The following is an 18,752-nucleotide window of genomic DNA, read 5'->3' as shown; positions in this document are numbered from 1 at the left end:
GTTCCTCCAGAATTCTTATTAATATTTGTCTTTAAATCAACTCACAATTTTTAAGTAAATGTATTTAAAGAAGAAACTTTATATCACTGCCATAAATGAAAACTAATATTTTTTCATATGCATCAAAAATACATAGCAATCAAAATAAAACATTTATCCATGTACCACCTAAAATCCTCTCTTCTACCACCAATGGTATACCCGTGACATGGAAGAACAATGGTCTAGCATATCAGTGGCAGACTGGAAGTCTAAAGAGTGGATATTGGCCCTATGAAAATTTTATGGCAAACTGATCTATCTGGCCTAGGGAACCAGATAGAACTTCTTCAGGACAAAGACTGTTTCTGAACCATGGTCCACTATGCAGATCCCCTCTCTGGACTCAGAGCAAGGACAGGGTGGAGAATGCAGAAGTACAGAAACCTAGTAAGGCCGAGAAAAGCAAAATGGTCCCAAGAAACTCATTCCCAACCAATGAGTTTCCAGCTCCCAGAAGTGGCATCTGAATGAGCAACACACTGAGAGTATTGGCATGGACAAAGATTTTAACTGAGAGGCAAAAGTAAACAAATATATACGAAGTCTGAAGTTTACTTATAGTGTGCCATGTATCCTAAAGTGACAGATGAGTCTCTCAAGTACTTCTTGAAAGACTTCATCAAAGATTATTTAGTCATAGTTTCATGATTTCTCTTAAAACAAGTTCTTCAGATAAAATAAATTCAGCTTGCCTTGTTCTTTTAACTCTTCTTTATTTGGAAACTATTTTTACTAGTGCAATATAGCTGTTCTTTGTCCATGCATATGAAATAAAACAAGACTCCTCTCTTTAGAAATATGATATTTAAATTCTAAGACCTTAAATTTTATTAAAATCTCCTAGGTAACTTTAGATCTAGACTACATGTAACTTTTACATATATGCTCTTACTTCAACCAACTCTCAAATAGAAATAATAAGAACAGTCAAAAGAACACTAGTTTTAAAAAAGCTAAATTAAGTAAACATAGATTTTTGCATATTATAGTCACAGCAATTTATGCAATTATGATGGTAAAGACAGTTTCTGGAAACTATATGAGTAAGCGGCAAGCAGTTTCCTTTCTATCAAATAAAACTAAGGGTGCTGCAAACAGGTTATTTTGGAGGCAGATTTCCAAGAACTATCAATCACTCTCAGTTAACAGAAAATTACACCCATATATTCTTAGAAATCTCTCAGTTCTCTCCTCACTTCATAATGCTGGGGTGGTAATGTTCCTCTTTGAGGTGGTATACATTAAATACACATGACTTGATGTAAAAATGCTAGGGGATTTTTTCATATTTTACCAGCCTAAACGCACAGATGCTCTTAAACTACTTTGCTGAGGTAGTAATGATTTGACACATGTTCTAAATAATCTTTTTGAATAGGGAAAACATTGTTCTAAATAGCTCTGAGGAGTAAAGGGATTATGTTATTGGTAGAAATAAAATAATGACAATGGCTATTTATTTTCAACAGTATAACTGTTCTCTTCTTACTCTTTTGCCTGAAACATCTGACAAATAGTGCTTTCCTATGTCCCTTTATAAAGTGGAAGACAATGTTAGCCTCACAGAAATTAACAAACAGAGAAAATAACATTTTAATTAATGGCAGGGGCCAATATGTATGTAAAACAATTTATACTATGCAAAAAAGTAATGGTCTGTAATAATATTAATATTTAGTGTTAATTGTACCATATTAGCATGAACTTTCACATTTATATTTTCTTCTAAAGATTTATGATCCCCAAACAATTCTGTGTGGGCAGGAATATACCTTTCACACACATTTGGTTCCTGGTCTGTGTGCACTTCTTGGGACTCTGTTCTATCCCTCCCTCTGACTGCTGGAGACATGGCATCACCTCCCTGACTGATACACAGTGACAGTCTAGTTCTCTCTCTAATCCTGCTCTTATTTGGAATTATTCATTCTCTGAATTAGAAGACATTGTTTAAGGCTTTGGGGCTACAAACGATATCAAACTGCATATGAGAATACAACAGTAAGTAAGAAATACCAACGAGAAATAACTATTTGTTTTTGTAATACTTAGCCCATAATGCGTGTTCGGTAAATAGTTGTGGAGTTGAACCCAATAATATCAAAATAATTCAAAAGGAATATTTTCCTGGGGTCTGTAGAAATACGTAAGATCCACAATGGATAATTGAAAATGGAATGTACTTATGCTTAGAATCTCAGAAATGGAAGGGGATTTAGAGATAATCACATCCTATGAATAACTGAGGCCCAGAGAGATATGACCAAGGTCACAAAGATAATTAGTGGCAAAAGTAAACCATGAACCTAAAATGCCAGACTCTTAGTTGAATGCTCTTTCTACAACATTGTCACTCAGAAATATGATTTTTAAACTAAACTCAATCATACTCTCAAATATGTGGCTATTGCAAAACAGATTTTAAAGTACACAAATATGTAGGCCCTTATATGCAGATGCTTTAAAAATGCTGGATGTTCGTAAGCCTGAGTCAAAAGACCTGGATCTAGTTTTTATTTTTATTTATTTAATTTATTTTTTTATGTTCTAATAGACTTTTTTTATTCTTTTTTTTCATTTTATTTGTTTATTTATTTTTTATTGTGACATTGGTTAACGAAATCCAGTGTTTCAGCTGTATATTTTAACAATAAGGCATATATATATTTATATCGTGTGTTCACCTCCCAGAGTTAGATTTCTTTTCATCACCATATATTTGACCCCTTTTACTCCATCTTTCTCCCCCTGGGTCCAGTTTTTAACTAGCCGTTTGAGAGCAAGCCACTTTGCCATACTGGATTATTAATGTTCTGAACTATAAAATGAAGAGGCTAGATGTATCTGGTAGGTTGCAATTGACAAAATAAAAAAAGAAAGAAAGAAACTGACTTAAGCAAACAATTCAACCTGAGTTATCTCGCCTAACTAAAGAGCCCAGAAATAAACATGTTTCAGGTGTGGCTTATCCAGGGTTTGAATCATGTCATAGGAATCTAATCTTCCTCCATCTGTCCACTATGTCCCTCTGCATTGACTCTGCTTTCAGGCCCCATGTGTCACAAGATGGCTGCCAGCTACTACAGGTCTGTATCCTCCCAAATTCACATCCTTTGGGTTAGGCAAAATTAACAACTACACTGGACAAAATGCCTTTTTAGGTCATTTACATATGCATTGATTTCTGGTTCTGTGAGTTCCTATTAATGTCTATCTTAGGTTATAAGTAAGTATATAAACTGTTTTGCAGAAAGTTAGTACCTCTGTGTGCCCCAGAGGCAGGCATATGTTACACTTCTATGGCCTTGGCCATGACTAGTAATGACCTCTACCATGTGCCCCACATTCTTATTCTGTCTGATTGCAGTTTCTTCCATGTACTCTATTGTCACATGTCACTTTGTTTTCCTATATACTCTTCCTTTTGTCTAGGATGTCTTTATTCTTCTTTCTCTCTGGAAAATGCTTACTCATTAGCAAACATCACTCTTCCTGGGAAGTCTTCCCTGACTACAACCCTCCCCTCAAGTGAAATTGACCATTCAATTGACTTAGACTTTCCTACCTACCTTAATTGGAATACATATATTGTATAATATTCATTTGTTTACATGTCTTCTCCAAGGACTATTGGCATTTGGAGGGCAGGAACCATGCCTTATTCATCTTAGTGTCTTCAGGACCGACCAAATATAGTGCCTGAACATAGAATAGGTCAATAAATTTTGATGTATCAGTTAATGAATCAATGAACTCTGGTTCCTTCAGAACATTGCTGACTCCTATTCTGTCACCAAAAACGCAATTTAAAATCATGTATATTCATCCCATACCCTACTCCAACTCCTTGACAATAACAAATGATTTTACAGTCTTATATGTTCATAAAGTAATGTTGATCCTACTTTCTAACCATTGTCAGGACAAACTTTATTTGGTTTTCATGAAATAAATGGGATTCTGTCACCACTAAATCTGAGGCATCTGGGCATTAGAGAATGTGCTCACCAATACCTGTACAATCATATATATCTCAGTGTTCCACTCTCTTTGATGGGGATACTGGAGCACTTTTAATGAAGTTCGTTGAGTGTACAATTTGTGTTGCCTATCAATATTTCTCGGCTATCGTGATTAATTTGAGAAAAAAGTCTATGTGCTTTGGGAATCTGTTATTTAACAATATTCTTGCTTGCCCTCCATTACCCATGGGCTAGCCAGATGTCATAATGCCAGAGGAGTGTAGGGTGCAAGACCTTGCTTAGGGACCTACAAGACAGGAGTTTGGGTGTAGGTTATCACTCTGTATACCCCACCTCTATCCCACTTGATTATTTTGATACAAGGAGAATGAAATTTTAAAGAAGCATCTGAAAAAGCCTAGAAAAGGAAAAGAAGGATAACCTGCAATGAGAAAGGTCAGGCCATCACCCTCATCTTGTTTTACAGGAATATGTAACTCAACTTCTTATGGCAAGAAGACCAACTCATGGGCCCCTGGGATAACTTCCATGCTTTACTGCAGCACAGGAAAAGCTCAGCCTAATAGGATGTACCACTGATTTGGGCGTGGCTGATACTCATTGGAGCTTAATTAATAGGTTGACCACTAGTTTTACTGCCAGTCGTAGAACTTAAGGAACTCAAGAATTTAGAATAAGGAACTTAGTGGGAGATACTATTGAAGCTTGCTGACATTTCATTTGTTGGTTTACTGTCCATGACTTGGAAAAAACAAGCAAACAAATTGAAAAAGCATGTACCTATGCTTACCAAAAGAGTATTCAGTATTGCAATACCGATGTTATTGTCATTGCAGAGACCACACATGCCACTAGAAAGGAGTCAAATAGAGTCCTCTTAAGAGTTATACTCTCACTCTCCTGCTAGGAGAAGTGAGAAGCCCACCTTTCAGCTTCTTTAAACAAACCATGCTGTCTCTCAAACCCAGGCTTGGTGCAAACTATTCCATCTGTCTGAAATACACTTCCACTGCCTGTCTGATCTCCCAGTTTCATGTAGTCAAATTTTATTTTCCTTCAGCTCACAGTTCCCCAAGAATACCTCCTATGATCTCCTAGATTTGATTATCATCTTGCATCCTAAACTTTTCCTGCCCTAATATTTATCACATCTATAGTTATTTATTCAATGTCTGTTTTCCCTGATTGGCCAGGACCCTTATGTTTCGTTCATAGCTCTTAACAAGAAAATAGGAGTGTAGAGTAGCTGATTAAATTGGGAGAGAATGAAGAGAAAGTTTTCCTTATGTTTGTACAGAGAATGAAAAAAAAGGACATCTGGAAAAGAAAGATGAAGTAAAGACAAAACTAACATTCAAATATATAGTAAGTCCCTCTTATGTGCCTGGCACTGAACTGTGATATGCTTGGGAGCTGTAAAAATCAGCAAGTCATGGTTCCTGCTCAACAAATTATAGTCGTTATCTTGTTTGAGTCAGAAAATAAGAGGCTGATGAAACAGAAGGATATTCAGTTTCCTGAAATAGGAAGAGGAAAATGAGAGAAAAACAATCTGGGTAGAAAAGATAGACTTTGAACCCTTTCCAATTTTGTCAACTCCTTTTACTTTCCTCACCCACACCTCAGTTTGCTTTTTGGAATTATGTTTTGTAGCAAAATATGGAATACAAAGGCCTACTTCTTAAGATTTATAAAGATATTTTGGGCTCTTTGCTTTGTACCTCATAGTATTCTTTCAAAAAATTGTTCAATCGCAAACATTATAGAACCCCTCCTATGTGGCCAGCACAGCACTAACCACTGTAGGCTATGTACTTCAAAAGAGATGCCTTATTCTTCCTTCATATCTCAGCTCTCCACATCCTTTCTAGACACATAGCTGCTTGTGTGTGTGTGTGTTCATCCCTTCCATTTTCCTTTTAGGTCAGCACTCTGTGATCACTACAACACATTTTGGTGCTGCATTAGGTGAGGAAGTTGAGACAGTAGTTTACATGACTCAACCCAGCTCATGTTCCCCATAGCTTCATTTATGTGACATCCCACCCTCATTCTGACCACACTGCCTTGGCAGCACCACTAAGGACTGAAGATGACAATGATTAAGTCCAGTCTCCTAAATAAAAGACACATTATAGATCTGTTTTCTTTCTTCTCCATCTGAATATGCCTGTGCAATTCCACAAAGAATACTCAAGTATTAAATTTTCACTGGCCTACAAAAAGAAAAGAAGAAGGATCAAAAATGTGTTTATTCTTGGCAACTGGGTATTTTTTTTCCAGAAACTGATTGCGGAAAGGGGAGACTGTAACAAAATACCTTTCCTCCCAAATTCCCATGCTTTGATGAGGACACCCCATGAATTTTTGAGTGCCGTGATAAAGGATACACACAAGGTTTTGGAAATTCTCAAGAAGCCAGAAAGTCACAATACCAAGGTAGAAAATGTAAGTCCCTGTTGAACAAGAATTTTAAACAAACTAATGTTTACCTAGTAAATGTCAACTCTTCATCACTCAAATGGCACTAATTCTTGAGATGTAAAGGAAGTTGGGAATGATTTAAATGAATAAAATCAGAGAGTTGGAGAGAATTCAATATGAGCTATCAGAGAAAGAAGTCACTGGGGATAATTAGCTTCCAGGAAATCATTTAAAGCCTCAAACAAAATCAGTGATAGTTCCAAGAACTGCGTCGAGGGGGTATTCCTGAGGCAGTTTCTACATGAAGCCAAAAAATGGCCCTTATACCCAAAATGAAGAGATAGGGGTACAAACAGATGCTGAATAGAAGAATACATCACTGAATATTGTAAACTGAGTAAAGGGAATGTACAGCACAGTTTTTCCTCCCAAGACTGAATCACATTTTACTAAAAATAATGTGTACACTCTTAATAGTTGATCAAGTGTGCTGTGCTTCATCAAACAGTGGAGATAGGTGCATCCCATTACTTCAAGACATGCAGTTTCTCCAGAACAGTCTCCATATTCCAGGCCATGAAAGGAAAAAAAAAAAAATCACTGTCAGTAAAAAAGTGATGATACAACAAAGCTAATAAACCTACTTGGAAATTACCCTAAAATATCTATTTCATCACGGTGGTGCTCCCCTTACCCTTCCAAGAAAATTTAGCATCCAAAAATTCAAGTACAATCTCAGTTCAACTTCAAAGGGAGGTAGGGGCATTAATAAAGGAATGCCTTTTTCTTAGTTAGAATCATATCTGCCTCTCCTTGTGAAAGTCTATAAGACTTTGGACACTGTAAAACTGCAGTTTTCAGAGTCTAATACCACTTTTCTGTGGACACCTTCCTGTCAAATCATCAAGGGATACCTGGTAAACTAGACTAGATTGGCAACCTTTGCTTAGGGCATGCCAATCATCTCAGTTCTGCAAATGAGCCAGGAGCTGGAGGCGTATTTAAGACTGGAGCAAGGAACTTGGTGGGTGGCCTAGATTGGAGTCTGGGCTTTGAAACAGAAAGACACAGAGATGGAGCTTCTGGCCATATGAAGCTGTTGAGGAAGATACTTAAACTCCAGGGAAAGATGCCAGTCCACATCAAGCCTACATAATCACTAAAGAGAATCAGCCCAAGTGCCAGCCTAACACTATAAATAAAAAATCTTGGCTTATCAAAGGGAAACCCTTATTATCCTAGGAACTATGTTACAAATACATGGATGAGCAAAAGAGAAATACATCAAAGGTGTGAGTAACAATAAATCTTAGCATACATTCAGTGATTAGAGTTATTAAAGTGCTTTCCCACAAATGATCGCACTGAATCTTCACAACTCCAGGGATGGAGAAAAGGCAGATATTTTATAATCATTATTATTGTGCCACCTTTCAGGGTTACCATGAGGCAAGAAATGTGATGTTAAATGAAACTGTCCTGCACATGGCCACTCAACACATCCTGAGACCACCCCCAGGGAGAAGAGGCCTGATCCCCCACCCTCCACACAGGAGGCAGGCCATGGTCAGATCCTTCATGACTTCGGTGTTCACACAGTGAGCCAGCCCACACATGACTTGGCCAGATCCCACCTCAGACCCTTAGACATATGTGTCACCAAATGACTGTGGTCAATTAATTCCAACTAAGGCTTCCATTCCTATAATCATCGTATGCCAAAAGAAAGTCAATTTACCTCCTGTGTCCTTAACCCCTTAATGCTCTATACTTCCTCTCTTTGGATTCTCTCCCCACACCACTATGCCTTCTGGAATCTTCTTCCTTATGTAAAATAAAAAAAGCACAACATTATGTTGTGTATTTCACTGACCATAGAACTACAGATAACAACTTATTGGCTCCTTAATGTCACTTTAGAACAATCACACCTCCACCCTGGCACCCAGGCCATCTGACTATACCACCATGCACACTTCTATGTTTCTATCATCTACTGACCTCTTGAACACATTCTCAAGACATAATAATCTTCTCCCTCTAACCCCAACTTCCGCCATCATTGTAGAAAACTTTAGTGTCTCTGTGGGATATCTACCCAACACCTTCGATCTACTGTTTCTTGACCTCAAATACACAATAACAAATCCCACCTCCACTCAACATAGACTACCAAAAATACATCCCAAACCTCATCACCACTAAGAATGGTTCCACACACAAAATCTTAATGGCAAATATCACATTTTCTGACCCAGCTACCTTTCCTTTAGTGCTCTCAGGACCCTTACTCACATACTCCTGCTCTCTAAACTCATGGAGTCTCCCAGCTCCTAGGTCTTCATTTCCTCACAGTCCATCAACCTTCCCCTAAAAGCACTGCAAGTAATTGCAATCTGAACTACTCACCAATGCATCTTAAAATCCATACATGTATCTTCCTATATTGCACTCACCTGGCAAACTCCCAGCACAGGATCAATGTCATCTTGGTGCTTAGAAGGCTGAGCACTCCTAAGTAAAATGTTATAACTATTAAGATTTTTGTCATAAGAAATATATGGTCTCTTATCTTAGGACTTCAATACATCTCCTCAATCCTTTCACTTATCAACATTCCTTCCTATTCTCCTTAGTAATTATTTTTAAACTTACACATCTCTATTGAGGAAACCTACCAAAACCTGCCTCTCCACCAACACTCTAAGTAGTCAACATAATCTTATTCCTCACAGGAAAAAAAAAAAAAAAAAAAAGCTGCAGTTTTACAGTGTCCAGAATGGTAAGAGGAAAAGAAGAAAGTGTGGTGTCATAAAAACAAACTTTTTTTGAAGAATCCTCTACCCTCTAGGAGAGCATTAAATAAAAAAGTTCTCAGGGCCTACCCTAGGCTTTCTTTCCTCCTCATTTGCAGTATATCTCATCTACTCCTATAGCTTCAATTATCTTCTTTGTGCAAAGGACTTTTAAATCTCTATTATCAGTCCAGACCACTCACTTGTGCACCATTAAAATTCCAACTCAGCATTTCCACTTATATGTATAGCAAGCATTTCAAATCCTCATGTCCAAAATTGATCTCCCCCCGCCCCCCCCACACATCCACAATTCTCTTACTTCCTCCTCAGTAAAAGAATCACCACCCAGTTACTTGAGATAGAAACCTAGTAGTCATCCTTGCCTCCTCCCTCTGCCTCACCCAATTCATCAACAATTTCTACTAATATTATCTCTAGCCTTCTCTCAAATCCAATCAATTTCTCTGTTCAAATAATGAATAACAACTCTGTTCAAATAAGGAAGCTAAAACTGAGAGAAGTTAAGACATTGCACAATGGCACACGAGTAGATGGCAGAGCCGACTCACACTCTCATCTGCTTCCAAAATCTCAAACAAAATCAATGATAATTCCAAAAACTTCTGTGTCCAGGGGATGTTCCTGAGGCAGTTTCTACATGAAGCCAAAAATAGCCTTTATGCCCAGAATGAAGAAATAGGGGTACAAACAGAAGCTGAATAGAAGGATAATATATCCTGGACTGTGACCATTGAGGGTCATGTGTCATGAGCGAGAATAATCCTTTGCTTTATGCCACTGAGATTTTGAGGTTGTTTGTTACCATTGCATAACCTGGTTTATCCCGATTAATTCAATTTCTTCTGTTTTCATTCAGGCTTATTTGGTACAGAAAGAAAAAAGCTTGAAATTGCTGCAAAGTAGTGTTCTTCCCTTAGAAATTTTTTCTAGTAATTTAATTATCCTCTTGTTAGGTTCATGTTTCTCCCTAATTTCTCTCTTTTCACTTCTGATGTCATTGAAGTTATCAATTGGAGGGACTGAGGAAAAAAAAAAAATGAATGGCAATTCTTCAGCGTATCCCCAAATGAAATTACTTTGAAAATTGCATAAGGATAGAGTATGAGGCCTAGGAAAAGGTGTTGTAAATAGGATCTATTTTTAATACTATATCATCTATCTAGAGGTTTGCCTTAATGTCTTCCTCACTGTAGCCAGCCAAAATGTTCTTTGCACCATAAGCTTTATTTACCTCTGCTCAGTGACTTTTAAATTACTTTTGGTTAAAAGCATGGGCTTTAGAGCCTAACGGAAATAGGTTTATGTCTGGTTCTCTGCCACTTCCCAGCTGTGTGACCTTGGGCAGGTATAAAATGAGGACAATAATAGTATCCATCTCATACTGTGATTGTGAGGTCTGAACCATCAGTGAATGTACAGTGCTTATTGCAGCGAATGGCAGAGCTTAATAGGTGCTAGTTAGTAGAAGTAGCAGTAATACTATCATTTTCATCATTATTGTTATTATCACTATATAACAGACATACAGGGACAAATTTTTGTGTATCTAATCCATAGCAGCTGGGTCTGAAAGGCAAGAGAATGTAGAAGCTCTTTTGAAAGATGAGAGAAATAAATTCCAACACACATACAAACTGAAGACTATATGGCATGTCTGGATGGCTTATGAGTTAATTTCTGAAAAGGAATCAAGAGACGATCTCTGTAAATTTAATCTTTTTTAAATTTAATATTTATTTTTATCAAAGCAATTTATGTACATTTGGAGGCAAATCTTACTACGATAAGGCTCATAACAAAAACAATAGTCACCTGTTTGGGGTGGCGTAACAGTAAACTCAAAAGATTTGTTATAATATGGTAAGGGTGAGAGAAAAGGCTCTATTTAGAATAGCTCCTAGTTTGGAGGGCCTAAGCAACTGGTGGGATGGCAGGCCCATTAACTAAGATGGAGAAGATTGGTGGAAGAGCGGAATTTCTAGCAGAGGGGAGAAGCAAAGAATCAAGAGTTCTGATTTGGGCCTAGAAATTTAGAAAGCAAATGTAAAGATGTTGGGTAGATGATTTGATATATGGCTTAGAGGTCAGGGCATGTGTCATGGGGAAAGTTACTGATTTGGAGGTCACTGGCATGTAGATGTTAAATATTTAATACTTAAATTACAGCAACTTAGGAGAAGAGAGCTAAAAAAAAAAAAAAAAAAGCTGATGCGGGAGCCCTTCAACATGTAGAGCTCAGACTAAGGAAGAGCAGCCAAGAAAGGTGACTGAGAACCAGAGGTCGGTAAGATTGGCAAAGAGGCAGGAGGATGTGGTGCTCTGGAGTAAACAGTGGTTCAAGGACAGCACAGGCAACTGTGTACATGCAGGTCAGTATTCACAATATAAACACAGCCATCCTGTATTTCCCTTCCTCTACCCTTAATGGACCACTGTGCTTTGCTCTTACTATTCTCTCTCATTGTAATGCCTCCTCACCTGCCAAAATCCTGTCTGTCCTTCATGACCAGCAACGCCATCACCTTAGTAATGCATTTCCTGACCCCACTGATAAACTATGCTCTCTTCCGCTATAATATCAAAGCCCATTGTATACTACATTTTATTCTGCTTTGTGCTATAATAATATATATTCTCTCTTCATCCTTCCTGTATCCCATCTGGACTGTAGCATAGGCTCCGTATAGGCCCCCAAGCCCTCTTAATGTAGCAGAGTGTTTGGCATGCACTAGGTGCTCAGTAAAGATTTTCACTGAGTCAAATCCAAAAATATAGAGATCAAGCCTAGAAAGGTATCCACAAAGGAAACCTCTTTTTTTTTTTTTAAGTGAGGTGACCCTTGGTTGACCTCACAGATTGCAAGGACTTTGTCAACTTACGATCCCTTATTTTTTATTTTTTATGCCTATAGCACCTGGTCTTCCTAGGTGGTCTCCCATCCAAGTGTTAACCAGGCCCGACCCTGCTTAGCTTCTGAGATTAGACGGGATCAGGCTTGTTCAGGGTGGCATGGCGATAAACAGGACAACCGCTTTTATCACTTTAGATTTCTGTTTACCTGCACGTGCATCATCTGTACCCAATTATTTATACATTTTCCTGAATATAAATATTTATATATATGTATGTATGTATGTATGTATGTATGTATGTATGTATATACGTATGTATGTGTGTATTTGTGTGTGCATGTGTATATACATATCCTGAGCTAATAGCTATCTTAAAAACCATTTAGATTCATCTTTCCTCCAGATCTCGGGTATGAAAACAAAAACCTTTGTGATCCCTGAAACTCACACTGAAAAGCTAAAAAGACTGTACCAATCCAAGCCTTGGGTTAGAAGTCAGGCAGCAGTTCTTCAATGTTCTTACTGCAAACGTTATCATGTACTTGCATTCTCCTACATGGGGGAGGAGGAGTGTGGTAGAAAGAAGTCATCTGGAAGGTAACTCTGACTAAAAGTTAAAGGAAGAGGAAGAGAAAAGTTAAAGGAAGAGAAAAACAGGTTAGCAATGGTAAACACAGTCAGAGTCAAAACAGATGATTACTAGAATTAGTGGGGTGATCACATTGTAAGAGATAATAACATTGAAACACAGTATTGTATACCTGAAACTAATATAACCAATATTGGATTGTATACTAACTATACTTAAGTTAAAAAATTAATTAAAAAAAAAACTTTATGAAGCAAATAGAATTTTTACAGGTCTAATAATCAAAGAGAACTATTTGCCAAGCTGCTATGTGCAACATGCTGGAAAAAATGGCTGGGACTTATGGCAAAAATGTTAACCTTTGTTATTTTCTTTATCCTTGCCTCTGTTTTGCACTGTGTTGCATCACAATTATCTTCTAAAACTAATCACTCTTTCATGGTCAGTGGCAATTCGGAAAATTAGGTCCTCAAACTTTTGCTAAAATGTCTGACTTTACAGATATTTGTAGATAGACAAATAGCCCAGTGATTAAGTTTATATATTTTTTTTAGTTTCATATTCCAAATCTACCACACATTAACTATATGATCATCCAAAATATTTTGCATTAAGATTCCTATTTCCTGTACTTTCAGACCCACGTACTCAGAGTTAGAAAACTTTTTGAGTGTGCAAGGTGACAACTGTTGCAAATGCCCATAATGGACTACCTAAGTATAAATAATCAACTTAACTTCCCCTGGCCACCAGCATTTTCTCACAATACTAAAAAGCCTAGTAACCTCCTTTTCTTAATGGTGGCGCCAATTCAACCACACTCTGGAAGGTATTGGTTTCCTTAAGTACAATGTGGAACCATCAGAATAAAAGAGCAGCATGAGGAAAAACGATAGTGCGGGGCTTTGTGGCCTATAGACTTAGTTGCTCATACAAGAACCTGGGAGGGGGAAACCCCCCAAAAGATTAGTCACTTCATTTTGCGTTGCAGAACTCAATTCAGGTTAACAAAGCATTTGCCAACAAAGGAGATGGGAGAATGGCAGTATTCACTTGCTCTGGACTGAATAAACAAATGTGGGACTTGTGGGCTGACTAATGTCCTGGGATAAACCAGGCAGTCAGCCAAATTCTAGTGTTGATGAAAAGACAGCAAGCTCGCACTTTTCTTCATGGAAAGTGCTCCGTGGGAGTATTGATGTTCACAAGGGCAGCCTGGGCCTTCAAACTGCTTTAAAGATTCATCCATATTCAGCCACAGTGAATTTTCAATGCTTCTGTAATTAAAAACCTTGATTAAGTGATAGAAGCTGAATCCTTTCTTCTCGAGAAGTGTTACATATGCCATTCATGTCCTTTTAGAAATGTGTTATCACTATCTCTTTTTAAATATTACATTACCCTGAAAAGATATAATTAGGCCACTAAGATATGACTCTGGCTCTATCTTTCCATTTGTTCATTCATTTCATTCATCGAGTGTTTTCCATACTACCCAGGCACCATGTAAGGCTCTGTGAATAAAATAAAAGTCGGAAACAGTCCATGCCCTCGGATAGCCCGCAGGCAAACTTTGACAACTTTAAGGGCACTAGAAGAGTAATGCAATCCTGTAATTTTATTTTTAATTAGAGGAAAGCATTAAAATTCGTTTTGTTTTGTTTTGTTTTTATTTAGTGGAAGAAGCAATAAGCCCTTCTATTAGGGTCATAATATATAAGTTTGCAGGAAAGTCAGAAATAAGAATAAGGGGCTTCCCTTTATCTGGCCACCAGGGTCCCTCACCATGCTGTGAAGACCATAGCCGTCACTTAACCCTAGACTAAAGTAGATTTTAATATAAACTGCAGCTAGTGAAATGTTAAGAGCTAAGTTTCACAGATTCTTGGCTAACTCAAAAATTTCCCTCCTGGGGAAAGAGTTGATGCGATCTCCTTTAAATCTATAAGGCTGGTTTATCTACCCAGATCAGAAATATATATGGTATGTACAGGCTAAAACAAACTCCCTGGATGATTCAATGTGAATATAATATAAACCAGAGGGAGAAAGTTCACTGTGGTAACTGATGTACATGGAGTACATTATGGATCTCCAAAAAATCTCCAGCCTTTTTTGAAATGTAGGTTCTTCTTAAGCAGTATTTACCTATGTTAGAGCTGTCATACTTTCCATATGAAGACCTAATCTCTGTGATTTATTAACCCTGAAGAGTCCCAAAAGGAGGTGGCCAAACTGAAAATACAGAAAATTAGTTTTTAGAGGCATTATATGTAACTGACATGAGAAGGAAATTCAGGTAGATTAGCAGAGATTTTAAGCAAACTCTTTTACAAATAACTAGCAAGGAATCTGGAGTTTATGAAGTCATCCAACCAATACCAAGTTTAATATATTTATGTTAGTCTTGTAAATGTAACTCTTTAGGAATAAAGGTATTACAGAATCAAGGTTTGGGAAAGAGGCCTAACTCCTGCTTAATCACTATGAAACATGGAGGGTGAGTTGAAAGAGAAAAGTATAAACAAATTTGAAAAGAGGAAAAACGAGCTATTTGGGGTTTAAAAAATAGGGAAAGAAAATCCGAGCCTGGGATTGGATGACTAGCAGGTAGCAGAAGTCGCTCATATTAAATTCTATTTGACCAGCAACTCAATGTGTGCCTTGAAGGAACAAGACAAATAGCACAGCCCACAAACCAAAGGAAGGCCTGCACAGGAAGCGGAAAGGAAGATATAGTGCTATGGACTTCGAGACAGGATGAAGCCAGTCCATGTGAGGTTCAAGAAAACCAAGTAGGCAATACAAGCATCAACATGTTTCCTGTGTCATTAACTCAGGACTACAACCTGATTTCAAACACCATGGAACCACGGATGGAAAAAGCTGTGCAAACTGGGACCATCTTTAAAAACCTCTCTGCCGTTTGCTTGTCAGAGATGATCAGAACCCTCTTGAGCACTTCTCAGGGCACACACTAGATCCCACTGAGGTGAGCAGTTTGGCGGATAGTGTCAGATTTCTCAACAGAATTATAAGTAGCATGAAGTAGCATAAAGAGCTTCCCTAGACAGTGCCAGAGAATTAGGTGCCAAAAGCCTGAGGTGGTTATTAGAAAATGGTTACCACCGCCTCCGATTGTCTGACTATAGTCTCTTCATTGCCAGAAAACAGCCACAGCAGAGTCCAGCCAAAGCAATCACTGCTCCCTTAGGAAGCATTCACCGTTCTCCGTGAGCTCTTGCTAACAGGCTTGCTATTTGTAAAGTGGCTAGACAGGGCAGTGACAGCAATTGTCAATTAAGGAGAAATTGCCCAGTGGGATTTTAACTTTTAACTGGATTTCAGCCATGCTGTTTCCTTTAGTTACCTCTCGGCTGGGATTCCTTGGCAGCCAAGATCTAATGTACTTCACTTCCATGAGCAGTAAAAAGCAAGAAAAACTGGAAAGGGATTAGGATGCCCCAGCTCTCTCCCTAATCGGCTATAAGGCCTTTGACCTGGCCCAGTTGCTTCAGGTTCTGTTTTCCTTCCACCATGGAGAAAGGATAATATAAAACCTACCGCACAGGGTTATAGTCATAAGAGAGAACAGACAAGCAACGTGTCATAGAAGTATATTCAGATACACATACTTACGTGTGTGTGTGTACAACTTTTTAAATGTTTTCCAATCGCATAAAAATGAGATGTAGATTTGGCAAGTACCTGAGTAAGTTAAGTGATATGAATGATCTGAATATTTTAGAACAAAAGTACCTTTCTTGGTTCTAAGGGAAAGGACAATTGTCTAAATGTTCAGGCCATTTTTTCTTTTCCAAGTTCTTGTGAGAGAATCTACATAAGACCGATGTTTGCTGGGAGGCCAGAGACAAATATTTTGAGGAAAAATAATAGCTACTAATTATTATATGTTTGCTATGCTGGCCAATCTATGAAGCTCTCTACAAATATTATTTCACTTCCTTTTTACTACAATCCCATGAAGTACGTATTATTTAATAACATTATACATTACGCCTAAGTTTATGAACAAATTTTAGTGTTTGAACTGATATTCAAATTTAGGTCTGTCCGACTTCAAGGCACTTGGTCTTAATTGGAGCCATTTCAACTCTATGAAGGAAACCCATGTTCCTCTTTTGCCCCTATTTGAGGCTTTAGCGTTTCATTTTGCTACTTATTAAAAGTTGGCCCATGTGTTCTGGCTGGTCTAAAGGCCAATCCCTGTTGCTTGCTCATGTAAAAGCAAAAGGTTACTGGAGGGTGACATATAGGAAGTGGTGTGAAGGTAGAGCTCTAAAAGGAGAAGACAAAGAAGCTTTATGAGTAAAGGACCTAAAACATTTACACTCATCTCTGAAGCACTGCATTTCTTGGGTAAATGCCACAGAGGTTTGTGTTAAGACAGAACAGTAAAGAGCTTTGCCTATATTCTCTGTCCATTCCATTTAAACTAAAACTATTTTTCAGATGTGGCATGAGCTGTTCAGGAATTTTATTTAATTAGGATTAATGTCTAAAAGGTTATTGTTTCCTCAGATGATTTCTTTGGAATTAGAATCATTCCAAATAGCTATCCCAGTTTTATCCTGGAAAGCAGTACTGACTCAGGAAATGTTTCTAATATGTTTCATCATAATGCTTAAACCCTAGAAGAACCACAGAGAGTATTAGCCTAGTTATTAGAAATTATTTAGAAATACCAACTGAGAAAGGTTTGAACAATAGCATTTTGGAAGTAAGAGTAATAATAGCTGAATAGCTGCTATTTGTTGAATCCTTACAGAATGAATAGCATAGTGCTACACCTCTTACACAAATTATTTTATTTGAATCTTTATTTGAATCTCTATGAGGTAAGCACTGTTATGATTCCCATTTTCAAATAAGACAAGGTTTGTCATCAATATTTCTCATTGTCAAAATGGCCACCAAAATGACAAAGGAGGGTAGAGTTGAAGCAAGAGTAACAGAACATTCTCACATACCTCCCCTCCAACCTCCCCACTTCTCCAGTGTTCTCTCAAACATCTTATTCCATCACCCAAGGTGGTTCAAAAATCCATTTATCTGTCCTACTCCTTCCCTAACATGGATTATTGACTCAGTATATTCTATGAATTATCCAGAAAAAAAAAGTAAAACTGTAAAAGAGGCAATTAAAGACATTTAACTTAAAAGGACCTGAGAATGAACTATGCCTGCAAGAAAAGGATATATGCAAATTATGAAATTGATTGTGAAATCTAAAAACGCAATGGAGAACCCTAACTGCCAAACTAACCCCATAAACAGATTCTGTCATGCAATTCGATGGAAATTATTCCACAGGAATTAAGCAAGAGAGGAGAAAGAGAGATTTTGTTGAGAAATGCAGGATCGGAAGGGTTGGGCAATACAATGAGGAGCTCTGGTTGGTGTGTGCCTTTGGCAGCCCCCCTCCCTCTCAGAGCCTGCCCCAGCTGGAAGATTTCATATCAGCATCAACCGTAGAGGCACACGACTTCCCGGAGGAATAGGGTTAGTACAGAAAGACATCTACAGGATGACAGTGACAAGCTAGTTGTTGATGAAATCTCAATTACTTACATCATCTTCAGGATTTCCAACTTAATGTTTTCTCATCCAGTGTTCAACCATAGAAAAGCTGGATCTCAAAATCTCCTTAAAGAGAAAATATTTGGGAGAGAGTTATATAGTAGGTCCTTGTTTTTATTTTTTTGTTACTAATTGACTATGTTTTGCAATATATTTTCTTTAAAGAAGACAGTGTGAATCATAAAATGACATAAGGGATTTTGTACAATATAGACTTAAGCTATAAGAATCATAAATAATCATTATCGAATACATTTTATAATTTGTAATGAAGTATAATGTTATAAAGTACTCTGCTCATTTCATACTTTTTGCTTAATTAATCCATCATAAGCAGTAAGTTCAGCTGCCCAGTTCCTGGAAGCATAGAGTTGCAACAGAGGTGACTGGATTTCTCCTCAATGCCCAAGTCAAAGTTAAATCTCAGAAATAACTGCTGCTC

General features: G+C 37.7%; 1 pseudogene; it reads right to left on the bottom strand.

The window, feature by feature from the left end:
* Window positions 1–12,170: 12,170 nt before the first annotated feature.
* LOC111745388 lies at window positions 12,171–12,289 on the bottom strand (annotated as a pseudogene).
* Window positions 12,290–18,752: the final 6,463 nt, after the last annotated feature.

Source organism: Pteropus vampyrus, unplaced genomic scaffold (genome assembly GCF_000151845.1).
Source record: "Pteropus vampyrus isolate Shadow unplaced genomic scaffold, Pvam_2.0 Scaffold153, whole genome shotgun sequence".
Lineage (NCBI taxonomy): Eukaryota > Metazoa > Chordata > Mammalia > Chiroptera > Pteropodidae > Pteropus > Pteropus vampyrus.
The sequence above is the reverse complement of the archived record's forward strand: the minus strand, read 5'-3'. Positions and strand labels throughout refer to the sequence as shown.